Here is an 18,425-nt window from a genome sequence, read left to right on the forward strand (position 1 = left end):
GCACATCCTTCCCCTGGAATTCACAATGCTAAAGGCTTGCAGATGGAATATGCATGCCTGCATGTGCCTTACATTTGTAGATGTTATTAACAGCAAGATAGCTAACAATATCCTGACAACTTGTCCTTGCACATACTTTTCATTGTTACATGACTGTCATGGCCTGTCCAAGGCATGCTATACATATGCCTCCCCTTGCTGTACAACAGTAAGTCCATATCATAGGTCCATAGGTTCATAGGTTCTTAGGTGTGTACTAGGTTAATGGCCATGGGGCCTTTACAAGCCTAGCTGATAGAAGTGCCCTGGCATTGTGCCTCCCGTCATTAGTTCTCAGTGCCTCTATCAAGTAGACCCACTGAAGGGATCCTCGGGGTGAACGTTCTATTTCCCATCCACTCATCAAGATTTCTCTTGAAGAGGCCAGTGAGGTGCTCTGCTTGACATGTATGGGAAGTCTATTCCAGAGCATGGACAGTCTCTGGGTTATGAACCTGTCCCTCCAGCATGTTCTGCTGATTGTGGTAATGAGGTTTAGGTCTCTGGAGCATGTGGTGTGGAGGGATTGGGATTTCTTTAGATGTAGCATTTTAACAGAGCTGGGTCAGACATGGCTTTGTAAGTCAAGCAGAGATTGCCTATTAGTTTACGATATGCGACAGAGAATAGCTGGAGTTTTTTGAGTCTGTTCATGTAGGTCATAAGTGTTTGCTAGGCTAACGACCACAAGGGCCTTTTTAAGCCTAGTCATGCATCCCAAATCTCTGATGAGTTCTGATACCCTTAATAAGTGTAAGCATGGTCCGGGGAGATGAACCATTTACAGGTTACCTGTTTGCATCAGAGACATAGGTGCCAAATCAGTGATGAAGTTCTGGTTTCCCATCCAATTGTCTAAGTTGCACTTGACTTGGATTAGAGAGGAACTCTGCTTCACATGGATGGGGAGCCTGTTCCATAGAAGTGGTAGTCTCTGGGATATATACCTATCTCTCCAGCAGATCCTACTTATATCACTGTCAATGTTTAAGTCTTTAGAATGGGTACTTCCGGTACTGTTTGTTTTGTGGATATGCAGGAGGTACACCAGAGTGAGGTCTGACAATACCCTGTATGCCATGTATAGATCTCCTCTCAAAAGCCTGTAGGAGACAGAGTACAGGGATAGGGCCTTATACCCTGTATTTTTTTAGTGAGAAAACTCTGTGAATGTTCCAGTTGTTGGATATGCCTGGTTAGGTACATACCAAAGCGGGTATTGTACTCAATGATAGGTCTCATGAATGCTGAAGAACATATGGAACACTGACTTCCTTGGACTTAGATGCCATAGCTTTGTTTATAAGTTGCACACATAGAATGATTTCCTCACCACTGTAGGCACGTGCTGATCAAAGTTTAGATTGCTATCTATGTGTGTCCCTAAGTCCCTGACTACTGGATCAACTCTAAGATGTATGTTGACAATATGATAGTTACCAGGGATGGATGACTTCCCAAAGGATACTATTATGCATTTCTTGGCATTTAGTTTTAATCCATGACACTGGCATCAGTTGTTTGTGTGTGTGTCAGCCCCTCCTGGAGAACATTTGTGTCAGTGTGAGATTCGGTGACAGCTCCTAATTTGCAATCATCTGCAGATTAAGTCAGCCAGAGACCACTGACATTGGCCTTGACTTCTGAGAAGTAAATGTCAAAAAGGAGCAGTCCAAGGACTGATCCCTGAGGGACTCCATTTGTGACTGGCCTCTTTGTAGAGGTGAACTCTCCAATTCTAACTTCCTGGGTCCTGTCTGTGAGCCAGTTGGCTATCCACTGGGTGACATACAGGTTTGTACCTAACCTCTTGAGTTTGTCAACAATGCCTGAGTGGGGTATTGTGCTAAATGCCTTGGCCAGGTCAAGGTAGGCAGTGTGAATGATTTTGTCCTCATCCATTGCTTTGGTGACCTTCTCAAAGAAGTCCACCAGGTTGAGTAGGCATGATCTTCCCTTTATGAAACCAAACTGGACTGGGTCCAGTGTCTGGAGGTTTACTATATCTCTGTTGATCATCTCCATGGTAATTCTTTCCATGGCTTTACATATGAGTAGTGAGACTTATGGATCTGTAGTTTCCAGGGTCTGTAGATGGCCTACCTTTGTGCAGAGAGATGACTGTTGCCTTTCTCCATTCATGAGGCATGGAGCCTGTTTGGATGCTACAGTTAAATAGAAATTCCAGATGCCCTGATAGGTCATATTTCATGCTATTTAGAAGGCATCCTGAGATATTGTCTGGGCCCATTGATGCAGTGTTCTTGGTCTTAGAGAGAGCATAAAGGACCTGTTCCCTAGTGATAGTAGGGGGAGTTATATTTGTTGATATTTCCTGAGGGAAGGTTGAGGGGGAGAGAGGAGTAAAGTTGGAGCTGAATTTATCAGGCAGGACGTTTGCTATATCTTCTGGCTCAGTATAGGTGGCTCCATTTCCAATGAGCTCTGCACATGATTGTGTATTGCCTTTGAGGTTGAGGTTGTGGACATAGCTAAAGAATGCTTTGTGGTTGTCCCTAGCCTAGAAGGCCAAACTCACCTCAAATTTGGCTTTCGGAGACTTTATTTGTCCTCTGAGTTGTTTGTTTAGTTTAATTAGAGTGCTTTTATCTTGCTCGGTGGTGCACCTCATAAAGTTTGCCATGATTTTCTTCCTGCTGTTATACATCTGACTGGTTTTGTGATTCCACCAGGGTGGCTTGTTTTTTGAGTTAGTTCTGTACTTCTTCCTGCTGGGTACAGATGCCTCTATACAGCTATTAACATGCTTAGACAGGATTTCTGTCAACAGTTCTGCATGGGCAGATGTGTTCTCAGAGTTTATGGGGGCTTGAAATTTTGCCAGGTTATCACTTAATAACAGGAGGTTAGCCTTAAAATAGTTCCTGAATATTCCCGGCTTAGCTGAGGGTACAGGTTTTATTTTTACTTCAAAGGAGGCCATTTTTGGTCTGACCTTACCAGGGAAGGCATTACAGTAGGGGGTGTGGAGCACTCTCCCATATTAGTGAGGACCAGATCCAGTACGGTTGCACCCCTAGTTGGTGTATTGACTATCTGGTCTAGGGAGTTTGTGTTTACAAAATCGAGAAATCTCTGTGAATGTACACTTGATGTTGTATGGGATTCCTAGTTAATAGTGGGGTAATTAAAGTCACCCATGAGTATGGTATTGGGTTGGATGGTTAGTGTTTCTAATAAGTTTAAATACATGTTATGGGTTTCCTGGGTCATAGAGGGGGACCTATAGCTTGCATTGAAGTTTACATTCCCTACTGTAATGCCTTCACAGATGATTCAAAACCTCTGTACAATTTTAACTCTGTACTAGTGTTCTCTAATCTGTAAACATGTAAATATGTATTGTAGATTATTCTATGTTGCTGATTTACTTTGCTTAGTTTTACTATATAATATTTACAATTTGCTTAATTGGTACCATTGCTACTATGTGTTATGAATCTTTTCTCCGCGGGCCTCAACTGAAAATGGGCTCCTTGAGCCCAGTGGACCTTCCCAGTCATCAAACTGGAAATAAATAAATAAATATATAAATAAATAAATATTGGATTTTACCTATGGTGATTTAAACATGGAGTAGCTCAAGTGCATTGTCCTGTTTGACCAGCCTTGAAGTATATTTATTTTTGATGTAAATAGAGACACCACCACCTTTAGTCCCTGCCTGTGAAGTAGCTGGTCTAAATGTGTGGAAGGCATTATAACCCTGCACTGTTGGTGTGCTGTCTGTGGCTTTAAACCACGTCCCTGAGACTGCACAGACATCAGCATTCTCCAGGGTAAAGAGAGCTTCCAGGGAGTGGAGTTTTTTTGTTTAGGCTTCTAGCATTGAGCAATAATATATTTAGCTTTTCTTGGTTTTGGATTTGTATGTCAGAAGTACTTTCAGTTTGGCATTCCCTAAAAAAAGGCACTATGGGGGAAGACAATGTTTTAGCTAATATTTGAAAGCCTAGAGGGGAGAGGTGTAGACCATCCCTGGCAAAGCAGTGTGGTCTGTTGACCATCTCCTTCCATGCTGACAAATATTGCACCCCCTTAGAATGACACCAGAAAATAAGCCAATTTTTTGTTTGTATTGTGGCATCATCCTTGGAGAAGGTAAAATGCTGCTCAATGCTATGCTCATACAAGCCTGAGACACATATTTCAAAAGCTCTATGATGTCTCTCTTCATATAGTCTAGGGAGGTATATCTCAGGTCATTTACTCCCACATGGACTATGACTGAGTCATATTGGTAATTGTGATCCAATAACCAGAGTGCATGCATAATGAGATGGATCCTATCCCCAGATCAGCAACTGACCGTAACTTTCTCCTTACTCAGCCTCGTGAGAGGGACATAGGTGTGTCTCACAATGGACTCTGCAATGACTAGAATTTTGGATTGTGTGGTGACTTGCCTTATGGACTTAGTGGTAGAGGCTCCATGAGATGAAGCTCTATGTGTTGATGTGGGTGTTGTTTTGAAAGAGTGCATTTGGGGCTGCTGAGGGTATTTCTTATGTGTAGTTTGCCTAGGAGGTCTTCGTGGTTTAGGAAGGTTTCATGTAAGTGCCTCAGTATATGTGGGTCTATATGTCTGCTTTGAGTTGTGTGTGATGGGTGCAGCATGTGTACTATTGACAATCCTATTGACATTAGGAGTAGTTTTATGTGAGAGCTTTTCCTCCAGTGATGTTGTGGAAATACATCTCTCACATACTGTATCAGTTTGTTTGAGAATTAACTGATTGTCAGTAAACATCAGGAAGCCCACATCCAACAAGCCAGTAATGGAGACAGTAGGACAGTTCATATCCATGGCAACAGACCCTTTTTTATTGATTAGAATGTTGGAGTAAGAATATCAATCACTTTCAGGAGTATCCAGTTTGCAACTATATGGACAGTGCTTGTCACTGCAAACTAATTGCCCTGTGTGCCACTAGATATTGGAGAAATTTCAATCGTGCTTTTACAGGAAAAAAGTTACGCAAGGTGTCACTAGGATTTAACATGCAGACCCCAACCCTTGGTAGTAGGGATGCCTGCCTAACCTTATACCTACACATTGGCATGTACAGCTTTTGTATGTATTCCCATATCCATCCTAACAGGTGGCATATGAAGCAGTCATCCATTTATTTATTGTATGGTGCTTTAGTTTACCCTTTCATTTGCATTCTACCTATCTTATTATTTATTTATTTTTTTAATTTTATTTATCTTTTCCTTGACTAGTTTAGTCCCACTGGGCTAATATCCTCTGTTCAGGAGAGCCACAAAGTGATATTTATGTTGTTGTTGTCTTTCGGCTTTTACCGGTTAGGGGTCGCCACAGTGGAACTTCGGTCTGCTAATGATTGGCAGTAGATTTTGATGAATGCTGAGGTGCCAGCTCAATGTTCAACCTTCAACAAAGGCAAGCCCATTTACGCATATCTTTCAAACGCCCACCCAACTGCAGGGAGGACATGCAGACTCCACACAGAAGGCACTCCCTGCACTCCAGCCAAGAATCGAATGGGAAAACCTCTAGCTGTGAGGCAACAATGCTACTGCTGCACCACCGCGGAAGGTTACAAAGTAATATTGATACTACTAGGGAAAATTTGTCCAGCGAGTAGGGGAACTTCTCTTACTTGTCCTTGTTGTGAGTGAGACTCATTTTGGAGGAGCACTTCCTGTTTCCATTCCAGGTGCATTTGTGGCCTGGAAAAACAGGGAGGAAAATGGAGAAAGAATGAGATGATGGACAAAGCAAATATCGAGAACAGACAATATGTGCAGGATTCCGAGGAAATCGTTCAAAGAAACCTGTTTGATGGAGATGAGTCAGTAAATGATTGATGTATAACTATAACCCTCTGTTTGCGAGGGAGGGGTGATGATTTATTTCAAGAAATGCTGGTACAGTCTGAGCCAGAAATGAAGGCGATGTTTCCTGGAAGGACATTAAGGAGAAAATACTACATTAAAGAGAAAATACTAACGGATAATGTAGTCAGAATCCTGAAGAATAGTAGTGAGATGGAATAGAAAACATGTGCATAAAGTAAAAGAATGCAAAAGTGGAGCAGCACAAAAGAAAGCTGAAGAAAATGAAAAATGGAAGTATGTGGTAATTGATTCAAAGAAAAGAAGGCAAAGAAATAGACAGGTATGAAGAATGGGACAGTTTAATAGGTCCTGTGGGTGTGAAAGCATATAAGGAAAGGGCATTTACTTTTATTAACAAAGAGACATTTTGTGACATTATATTTGAGACATTTTTAATGAATGGAAAATTTTTTTGGAGAATATGATAAAAAAAAGACTGCAACTCATGGAATATTTATGTGATGAAAGCATTTAACAATGAAACTAAAAGGAAAATTAATGTACAATTTTGAACAGACAAAAGAGAGACTTTGAAAGGGCATTTGAAAGCTTTATGTAAAGAAGTACTGGACATTGCAAAGGTTTATGACAAAAGGGCTTTATGTAGTGGTTACTGGGATTGTAATACTGTGCAAAAAATAGAAAATAGAGAAAAAATATACAAATACAAAGCATAATAAATGTGGAGGAGAAGAGAGGTGTTGTAAAATGCTGGGGATAACCCAAAACATGGTTTATTGTGGAAAAGGACATTAGATAAGTAAATGTGACAAAATTAAATGTTATTTTGTGGGGAAATGGGACCTGATGCAAAAAAAAATGAATTGAAATGTTATACAAATCATAAAATAGGACATTTATGGATGGACTGCAAACATGAAAATAAGAGAAAGGAAAATAAACAGAAAGAAAAATGAACATCTAGAAGACATTTCAGAAGTAGCAGAAAAAGAATAATAAATAATAAAGAGGACGTAGAAGAAGGTTCCGAAATAAGTGGTGAAAAGGACATAAATTGGGAGGTAGTAAAAGGAAAAAGAATTCTATTGGTAAAAGGGTAAAAGACAGAAAAAGACCATTTAAAGGGAAAATACAAAAGAAAAAAAAAGAAATGAATGGAAAAGAACATATACAGCTAATGATTTGCGCTTAGCATAATGGTTAAGGTGTTTGACTCATAGACACAAGGTACAATTCTCACCTTGTGGAAGGAAATTTGTTAGGCTTAGAATGGCCTATTAAGAAAGCTAACATAGTAATTAGCTATGAACTTCTGAAACCATGAATCCTCTCCTCATACCACCCAACACTACGACCTGCAAGGGATGCACTTACATAGCTAAACTGGAAGCAAAGCTCTCTCCGCCCAAGATTGTGCTAGACAGTCAAGAGGAGAAGGTTAACACCTGCACTACATCTTAAGCAACACATAGCCCTTCTAAACCCACATCATTAACACCCAAACATAGCAACACTAAACCCACATATGTGGAGGCCCTTAACATTAACCTGCCCAAGCAACAAGGACCTTGGAAGCTGAAACGTAAACAAACACGAATCACAACTAAAGTGTCACATAGCTCACACCACCTGTGTGCCAGCCAACAACCCCAACATTTTAGTCATAGGTGACTCTATAGTCAGGCACACTGATGTCCCACTCAGCAGGCTGAAGTCACTCCACAACAAGTACAAATATGACTCTGTCATTGTCCATGTTGGAGTGAATGACTTGAGACATACCTTTCTGGACTACATGAAAAGAGACATGGAAGAGCTCTCAGATCATGTGGCCCAGGCAGGCATGACCCTAGCCCTGAGTAGCATCCTGCCTTCACCCAGAATGATACTACACTATAAGGACAAAATGATTGACTTCAACAATTGGCTAAGCTTCTGGTGTCATTCAAAGGGGATCCAGTATCTGTCTGCCTGGGAAGACATGATTGACAGACCACAATGCTTTGCCAGAGATGGTCTGCACATAAAGCCCCTGGGATTCAGGTTACTGGCTAAGGTTATTGCCACCCCTATAGTGCATTTTTTAGGCAAAGTTCAAAGGACAAAACCACCACTGTAACAGGTACAAGCATGCAAAATCTAAAGGTAATGCTACTCAATGCTAGAAGTCTAAACTTCAAAATGCACTCTCTCGAGGCACTCCTAAAAATGGAGAACATTGATATCTGTGCAGTAACTGAGACCTGGTTCATAGGTTCATAGGATCATAGATTAGTAATAAGCTAACTGCCCTTGCAAGACATTTTAAGCCTAGCTAATTATCCCTTGTGAGACTCAAACCCTGCACCTTGTGTTTGTAAGGCAAACACCTTAACCATTAGGCCACTCTGTCACCAAGGATACATAGAACACCCCCGCAATACCAGGCTACAACTCTTACCACACTTTTCAGACACCAAACCAGGACCAAAACACTAAAGGTGGAGGAGTGTCCATATTCACCAAGGATATTCACAACACTAGGCTAGTTGCCCAACACAATCTGTCTGAAATTCTCCAGGTGCAACTAACACTAGGTAAGACTGCAATCAAAATTGTAGCTTGCTACAGATCCCCCACCATGCCCCAAGATTCTCACTACACCTTTTTAAACATACTGGAAAATATTAAGATACAACCAAACATCCTAATACTGGGTGATTTCAACTACCCTGCCATTAACTGGGAAAACTACTCGTGTACCAACACCTTTGCTCAATGGTTCTTGGAATTCATAAATTCCAATGCCCTAGATCAACTAATCCTTAGTCCCACCAGGGTCTCCAATATCCTAGACCTGGTCATTACCAACATGGAAAATCGATGCTCCACACCTATGGTCACCCCCTCGTTGGTCAGATCTGAACAAAAGCTAATCACCCTTGACATCAACATCATACCCCCCCCCCCCCAGTAAGGAAACCTCTATAAAAAATTTCTCCAAAGCCAACTTCATGCTACTCAAGTCAGAAGTGACAAATGTCATGACACCCATGCAGATGGGAACTGAAAGTTCGACTGCTAAATCCTACACTAAGGCACTGTATGAGCACATCCACTCATGCATAAATCGTGCCATCCCCAATAGAACCAAGATGCTCTCCTCCAAAAAAAGGAAGCCATTCTGGTGGTCCCTTGCCATAAACAAACTTTACAACAAAAGGAAGAAACTGTTGCAACAAAGAGGAAAATCCCAGGATGCAAAAAACTCCCTTACCAGCCGCAGTAAGAAGCTGCGATCCCTCATAAAATCCTCCAAAGCTAGTTATGGAAATAAAATTGCCAAAGATTCCAAAGACAACCCCAAGATATTCTATAGCTATGTCAAGAATCTGAATGGCAATGCTCAGATCTGCTCTGAGCTACAACAGAATGGCATTAAATATACTGATCCCAAGGATATTTCCAATATCCTGGCAGATTGATTCAGTGCAAACTTCACCCCCCCCTCACCCGCTAAAGGGCCCGTCTCAATACTAAAAGACTGCCAAATTCCGGTAATAATGGCCACACAGGTAAAAAATGCACTCTCTAAATCTAAGAATACAGCATCCATGGGACCAGACAACATCCCAGGCTGTGTATTACATGAACTACAAAATGAACTGTCACCTCACCTAAGTGTCATGTTTAATCATACCCTCACCTCAGGCTTTGTGGCCACTGAGTGGCGCACTGCTACAGTTATCCCACTCCACAAGGGGGGATCCACCTTGGATCCCGGGAACTACCGCCCCATCAGTCTGACGAGCCTGATCTGCAAGGCCATGGAATGTATTATCATGGAACTTATAAACAAAGACATTGGCAACCTTCAAACACCGGACCCCACACAGTTTTGGTTTGTGTAGGGCCAATCTTGTCTCCTGAACCTGATTGACTTCTTCGAATCAGTCTTCAGAGCCATGGACAAGGGTAAGGTGATCCACACAGCCTATCTGGACCTCTCTAAGGCCTTCAACACCATCCCCCACTCTGGAATCATAGATAAACTTACCAAGCTGGGCATTAATCCCTACATCACTCGATGGGTTGCCAACTGGCTTACTGACAGAACCCACACTGTAAAAGTAGCTGACTCCAAATCCAGCTCCAGACAAGTGACAAGTGGAGTACCTTAGGGTTCAGTCTTGGGACCGCTCTTGTTTGGCATCTACTTCTCTGAATTACAGGCCAACACTAAGGGACTCTGGGTAACAAACTTTGCAGATGACTGCAAAGTGGGAGCCATTATTGAATCCCCAAATTATGTGGATATTCTACAAAAGGGCCTTACAGACACAGGTGCTTGGTGCCAGAGCCTTGGGCTCAAGCTCAATGCCAAGAAATGTATAGTTATCCCTTTTGGGAAAAACATGTACTCGTGAATTACCACATAGGTGGCAGTACACTAAAGTGTGATAAGAGGCTTACAGACACAGGTGGACAGTGGTCTCACCTTCTATAACCACATCGCCACAATAGTCAGGAAATCCTTCTATGTGACACACCTCATCACTAAGGGCTTTTCATCCAGAAAAAAGGAGGTCATTGTCCCACTGTACTCATCCCTCATTAGACCCATTATAGAATACAACGCCCCATTTGGTATGTACCTCTCAAGACATCTGCAACAACTGGAAAGGCCACAGAAATACCTCACTAAAAGAATCACAGGCCTAAAGCAGATGACCTATGCTGATCGTTTAAAAAAGCTCCACCTATACTCTGTCGTATATCGTCTACTCAGTGGCGATCTCTGCTTAACATTCAAGGACATGTCAAACCCAGAGCTGTTGGACATGCTACACTTAAAGAAATCCCAATCCCTCAGAGACACACGCTCCAGGGATCTAAACCTTATCATCACAATGAACAAAATATGCTGGAGGGATAGGTTCCTGACCCAGATACTCCCCAGACTCTGCAATAGACTGCCCATACATGTCAAGCAGATTGCCTCTTTGGCCCTCTTCAAAAGGAACCTTGATGATTGGATGGGAGATAGGAAATTCACCCCACGGATCACATCAGTCGTGCTGCTAGACAGGGGCCCAGGGAAGTAAATACTGTGGGAAGAAATAGCCAGGGAATTTTTATGGCTAGGCTTGTATAGGCCCTAGGGCCGATAGCCTGGTACCAACCTATGATCCTATAGAGTTATATCATTATATCATTATATGCTTATACTAATTGTAAAGAAAGGGACAGCTTATTTCAATGGATTTTAGACTATGTAGTGATAAATATGAATATTATAATAACAAGAGGCTTTAATTGTGATTTAAGAGGCAAGCGTAAATAGAAAGGAAACAATATAAGAAAAAAAAGTTGTAAGATGTGGTAGGTTAAAGCTTTGGGACAAAAATTCATGGACTTACAAAAGGGGTATGTATTGACCTGAACAAGATAATTTGATAGTATCAGAAGGTTTAGTTACAGAATGGGAAATAGTTGAAATAGGATTTTCTGATCATCTTGCAATATGACTGGACAAAAATGAAAACAAAGAAAATATAAAAACAGGCAAAGGAATAAAAATCAGATAAACGAGAAAGCATGGAAAAAAGTTGGAAAGAGGCTAGTAATACAGTTCTAGAAAGATCATATTACCGTGAGAACATTTTATAAAAACTGGTCTGAATGGTGCATGATACTTAAGGAAATATATATGTTTTTTACAGAGGCAACATGATGTCAGAAAAATAGAGAAAAATATAATAGAATATATAATGATATGTTGCAAAATTTCGAACATGATAGAAAGCACTTTGATAAAGAAAAAGAATTATATGAAAGAAATCAAGAAAGAATGCAAGAATTGTTATATAAGCAAAGTTAATTTTTACAAGGAAAAGAGAAGATGTATTGAAATACTTAGGCAGATTAGTAAAGGAAGATGGTGCTGTAAAAGCAGAAATGGAAAGAACTCAGGAAAGATTATCAGCCAGATTCAGCAAGCTCTGCATGGAGTGCAGGAATAGTGCAAGAGCTGCTGCATGCAATATGGCCAACGAGCGATCCAGGATCGAGCTCCCGGGACATGTACTAGCGCTCCTACAGTATTCCAGCACAGACAACACTGCTATATGCTAATTACCTCAATTGCTGGTGAAAAAGATGCAAATGAGGTGAATTAGCGATCCAGGAAGCAGGCAGTTGTCCATGCCTGAACAGTGTACAAAGCAGAAATGTATTCAGCTAGTAGCTGAATACATTTCTGCAAATTACAAAATGGAGGCATGACAGCACAAATGAAAGCATGTATTACATTTAGTAGGCATGCCAATGGCCAGATATATGGCCATTGGCATGAAAAATAGCTTCAATTTTATAAAATAAAACTTTTTTTTTTTTTTTGGCTGAGCTCGGCCATTTAAGCATAGGGCAGTGGCGTTCAAATGGGTTTGAGCTTAGCTAAGCACAGCTAAGCAAGGGTGTGTGTCTGAGGCTGTATAACCTTGTTTACCTTGCCTAAATTGGTGTGTGCGGCGTGCACCGAGATATAAACCACAAAACTAAAAAAAAAAAAATACAGGAAATGGCAAGTGGAACAAGAAAAAAAATGGAAAATAGCAGAATAGAGGTGCTCAAATGGTTCTACCTGACAACGTCGACAAGCCATATAACCGACAACAACATAACCGACACGACAACACTGACAAACCAAATAACCGATTGTTGGAATTACCGACAAGCATATGTTCGACAAATCAGCATAGTATGCTCGACAACACTCAGTGCAATACGTAGATGTCCACAGCATGTTTATGTACACAACCGACATGTTTGCAGTCATCGTACACCTGTTCCACCATTACACCACAAAATAAACACAAAACCCTTTTTATGCCGAGCAACACTACTCCGTGCCAGTGCAGAAATTATATATAATGTACATTTGTAGACATGTTTATACTACTCAAATCTTTGAAGTCTATATCAAAAAACAATTAAAGCATTCTAAACTTTATTGTTCACATCCTTAACAGTGTTGAAATAGTTCTGAGAAAGTCTACGTTAGAATAATGTCCCATATTTCCTATAACCGTCTGAAACTGATATTGCCTAAGTACTAGTTTTCTCTTTCTACTTGACGGTATATACCCTGTACAGATTCGCAGTGTCACGTCATCTACCCGGTCTTGTTTACGTCTCAATATGTGCGGCAGATACCTAAAATCCATCCCCCTATCAATGAGCAAGCATTTTAACGTGGTATGCAACGCCTCAATTGTGTTTTCCGTCCGAGACACAGAAAGTTTAGTATGTTCAAAACATTTCCAAACTGAATTGCATAGAACAACGAACGCCCAATAACACAAGTATTTAAGAGCATTCTTTGGTGATTAATTGCTAATTATGCCTACATGTTTATGTACTTTTATCTCTAGAATGGCATTTATGACAATTCATTTGTAGATAGATTATGTAAACCATATGCATTCACAGAGGTAATATTATATGTTATATTTGTAAATAATTTTCTGGACAGACAATTTACCATGGTATTGTGGTGTCATACAAATGTTATTTTACTGATATGCGTATTTATTACTCTGCTGTGCTATTGTCAATGTTTTGCAGTGTCGGTTATATGCACGTTCGGTTTTATGAGTTTTCGTGCATATCGTCATGTTTAAATGGCTGTCGATCTTTTCAATCGTCGACCTTGTCAGGTAGAAGCGCTCAAATACAAGTAATAGAGCTGACAGGTGGACTGTATCATACTCAGCCAATCACACAGGCAGCATCTGCAGCACACCACTATAAACTATGCAAACACCTTGTAGTCATGTTTTTTCCCCACAAATTCTACACCACCAGTGTACACAGACTGCGATATTTTACCTGACAAAACTATCAAAATGTTAGGGGCTGCTATTGCTCTCATACATCACTATGTGCAAGAGGCTGAGGGTGGTGAAGAGGACAATGCTGACAACTGCCCCAGATTTATGAGGAGGAGAAGAAGAGTGTTCCGGACCAGGGTAACCTACCAGGGGTTACATGATCTGGAGGTAGTAGAGTGTACAGGGTGGACAGAGACATAGGGCAGAAAATTGTGGAGCTGTGCTGGCCTCGCCTCACATCCAGGACAAACAGAGGGGAACCCAACCCAGTGGATACGAAGGTATTCGTAGCTCTAAGAGTACTAGCTACAGGTACTTTCCAAAGAGCAACTGGGGATATCATGGGGGTCTCGCAGGCATCTGCATCCAGGATACTCTATCAGTTCCTGGATGCCATGAGAACACATGCCATGAAGCACATTAAATTCCCCAGCACCCATTAGCTGACTGGTAATATGCATATCTTCCACCATGTAGCAGACTACCTGGAGGTACTGGGTACCATAGACTGCATGCACATCCATATCAAAGCACCACCTGTCGATCCGGGTAGGGTCTACATTAACCGCAAGGGGTTCCACTTCATCAACTGCCAGGTCATGTGCGATGCCCAAGGCATTATCATGAATGTGTGTGCTGGCTGGTCTGGAAGCTATCATGACTCACACATCTGGCATTCCTCACAGCTGTATTAGTGGTTTGCCAGTGGGGACATGCCATATGGCCACTTAGTGGGGGATGCTGGCTATGCACTGGAGCTGTGGATGGTGACACCCATCAGAAATGCACACACACACCCATACAAGAACGCAATAATGAGGCGCACGCACAAACCAGGATCATTATAGAGCATGTGTTTGGGATGCTCAAATCACGGTTCCACTGCCTTGACATTTCTGGTGGAGCCTTGCAGTACTTTCCAGCCACATTTGAACACATGGTCATAGTATGTGCCATGCTACACAATATGATCCTGTGGAAACAGCTGCAGCAGGAACAAAATGGGGAAGGGCCACATAGCCCCCCACCATTGCCAAGGCCTCCACAGGCACAGAGTGAGTTGGAGGAGGAACATCCTGAGCCTGCCCCTGTAGTCAGATGGAGATGTGCCCAGTATGGCCTGGCCTTGGCAAAGAGGCAGCTCATAGCACATACACTGACACTGTAGGGCCCCCAGGAACTGATCTGTCTCTCTGTCTCTCTCTCTCTGACTCACACATACAGTAAAATTGATGCCAAACATAACACCACCTATACCTGACCATGTATAGGCAGTGTATCATGTGCATCTGACATAGTCATCCCTCAAGCACCACCCTCACAACAGCTGCAGGCACAAGGTAAGCCAATCTCTGTAACAAATTAAAATAATGGGGTGGACATTTCTGATAGCATATCTATGGTATTGATCAAGCATGTAAGAGAATGGGGGTGGTTAACTGGTATAGTAGCAGACAACTAACAGCTCTGTGGGACAGCAGGATGTGTATCCCCAGTACTGCCCTACCCAAACCATGCAGTACCACCCTAGTCGGCAAATAGCACTGCAGTATATGTTGTGAGTCAAATAACTAGGGGGTCATAGGTCACATTGCATGGATGTCAAAGTGGGGGTCCCATACCCAACACCAACCCCACACAGCAGATCACCTGTACTCAACCATACAGAAATGCCTGGCAAAGGCCCCAACATGGTGAAACACATGAACCCCCCACCCACAGACTCTTACACAGTGATATCACAGCAGGTCTGGCAGTGGCAGTATGGCTTTGAAAGCTAAGATGTCTGAAACTACACATGTCTATGCCAGAACAATCTGACCTGTGGTTGATACTGTTATGTCTGTAGTCTGAAAGATAGGGCACACCACCATGCTACATGGGACCAAAATGTTAAGCAAATATCAGCACAGTCTGTGCAAATGTGTAATGTGTACAGTCATGTCAGCCCCCAATAGTCCCATAGAAATTCAGTAACATGTTCCTAGACTTAAGCAGCATCCAGTTGTCACCCAGAGTGATGGTGAAATAGTAACAGAAAGCAATTGTCAGTAACACCCACAGTCAAATTACTGGTGCCATCCCAGGGGTGTCTCCTGCCAGCAGTTTGGGAACATATGATCATCAGAATGCACTGCCTGCTATAGATGACCTGCAACTGTCACACCAGGCCTACATGCCTCTGGCAAATACCTATGCCCTACCCACAGTGCCATTTTAGGGAGGGTCATGGGGTCCACAACACCAACATAATATAGTCCACAAATTACAAAGAAAGGCCATGCTGACAACTGCTAGGAGCAAACCTGTCAGCCTCAGGGAGCCAGAAATTGGGACAAAGCCATGAATAATGGGGTGATGAAGTTCCAAAGAGAATGACATCTGTGAAATACTCCTCTAATAATGTTATAAAGTTGATGGAATGATTTGTAGTAGCATGGAATGTGTGATGGGTATGAAGTCTGAAACTGCAATGTCAACTGTATGTAATATCTGACTTCAACCCTGAGTGACTTGCAAAACACGTGTGCTGGAAAACCACACTTGTTTGGGTAACCAACAAGATATATGAGTCATGGATGTGGACATTCTGTGATACCCTGTACAGTCGACAGGCAGAGCTCAGAGTGTAAACATGGGAATGCACCCACTGCAGGCAGGCCTAACCCTGGAAGATGGTGATATGTCCACACCCACAGAACCCTGGACCACAGCCATGGGGAGTAACATACACACCCGATCACTCATTCTGTGCTACATCCTGACCCCATGTGGCCATCCAAGCAAAATGAGGTGGGTCATACATATATGTATGGCAAACACAAACCTCCAGGCTGGTCAAACAGACTGACACACACACAAGACCCACCAAGTGCAGTCAACCATTGAGGAGAGCCCAATGCAAAGTATTGGTAGCTATAGTAAACATATCTGCCCAGGACACACACACCCCACATATCCTATCCACTGCAAATATATCTGGAGTCTGCCTGTCACTCTGATCCTGTCTAATTTATATTACTCAACTGTGTATTGACAATCAGACCAAGCCAGAACATAAATGCACAGAGATTCCACCATTGTAATATGTCCCCAAGGTGCTGGACCATTTCCACATCACCAGCAGTTAATTGCTTGTAAGCCCACCCCTCAGCAGGCTGGATAGTGCAAGAATGCATAGCATTTGGCCCATAAACCTCGTGTGTGTATCATTTTATTTATTTATTTATTTTTATTTATTTATTTTACATTTGTTGACCGGGAAAGTCTGACTGGATACATGTCCATTTTCAGCAGAGGCCCGGGGAGAAAAGCTCCACAGTGAACGAGTAAAATGCATTGAGATAATACATAGAACTAAAGAACAAACAAAACAAATTAGTTTCCTATACTAGAAAATGCTACAAAGGAGATGTAGTAAAGTATAATTAGTTGATCATAAACAATATCAGGGATACAAACATATTAATACTGCTTCTAGCATACCAATTCTCCTTCTAGACTAACCATTTCAGTTAAGAGGAGAGAGAAAGAAGTAAGAGTGAGGGGATGCGTCTAGGGAAGTATCTATACTTGTCTGAGAGAGGATTAGTCAGGACTTGAGCATTGACAGAGCCAATGAAACTTTAGATGTTGATTTAACCTTTTTTTGAAAACGTATAGGGAGGAAGTGCAGGAAAGGCTGGGAGGAAGGGAATTCCATATTTTGCCAATGGCATTGGTAAAAAGTGAGTCACCGCCTACATTGTTTGCTTTGACTGTTTGAACTAGTAGCTTATTGGAGGAATGCAAACTACTGAGATTATTGTAGGGTCTTATTAAGTTATTCAGCGCTGGAGTTTTGTCAGGTTGGTTCAGGATTTTAAATGCTTCCATAAGTTGGGTCTGCTGTAGAAGGTTAGTGAGTTCTAACCAGCCTAGATTTCTTAGGTTAACACAGTGGTGTGTTCTATAGGGCATTCCCGTAGCAAATCTAGCAATCTGATTATAGCAGCATGTTAGTTTGTTTATTTCTGCTGTTTTGAGATTAGTGAGTATAGGGGAGGCATACAGGAGGGTAGAGAGAAGATGTGAGCGGGCCATGGTCACTTTACCTTTTGGAGTTAGAAAATATTTGATCCGGTATAGAGACCCAAGTTTTTTATTAACGGTTTTGATGGTCTGATTTATATGGATAGCAAATCTAAGTCTGTTATCTATGGAAACTCCTAATAGTTTGGTATAGGAGTCTGGAGAGATGACAGTCCCATTTTTGGATTGGATAGAAAAGGATAGAGGTGTGGTCTTTTGAGTGGGTTGGAAGAGTAGTAATTTGGTTTTGTTTGGATTCAGGATCAATTTACGTCCTAATAGCCAGTTCTCTACTGTCCTGAAACATGATTGGGTTTTGGATAATAGGTTGTCAGGAGTAGTATCAGCACAGACTAATGTCGAGTCGTCTGCATATTGAATGCAGGTTGCTTCAGGGATGGCTTTATACAGGTCATTTATGAAGATAGTAAACAGAAGAGGCCCCGTATAGATCCTTGGGGTACTCCTATGGTATTAGGTAGGAGGTTGGAAAGTTTAGATTGCCAGAGTACGGCTTGTTTCCTATCAGAGAGATAGCCACAAAACCAATCTAAAGCTTGTTTGTCTAGTTGGAGATTTTCTAGTGTATGATGTAGT

Source organism: Protopterus annectens, chromosome 1.part1, assembly GCF_019279795.1.
Source record: "Protopterus annectens isolate FY-2018-M chromosome 1.part1, PAN1.0, whole genome shotgun sequence".
In the NCBI taxonomy this organism is placed as follows: Eukaryota; Metazoa; Chordata; order Ceratodontiformes; family Protopteridae; genus Protopterus; species Protopterus annectens.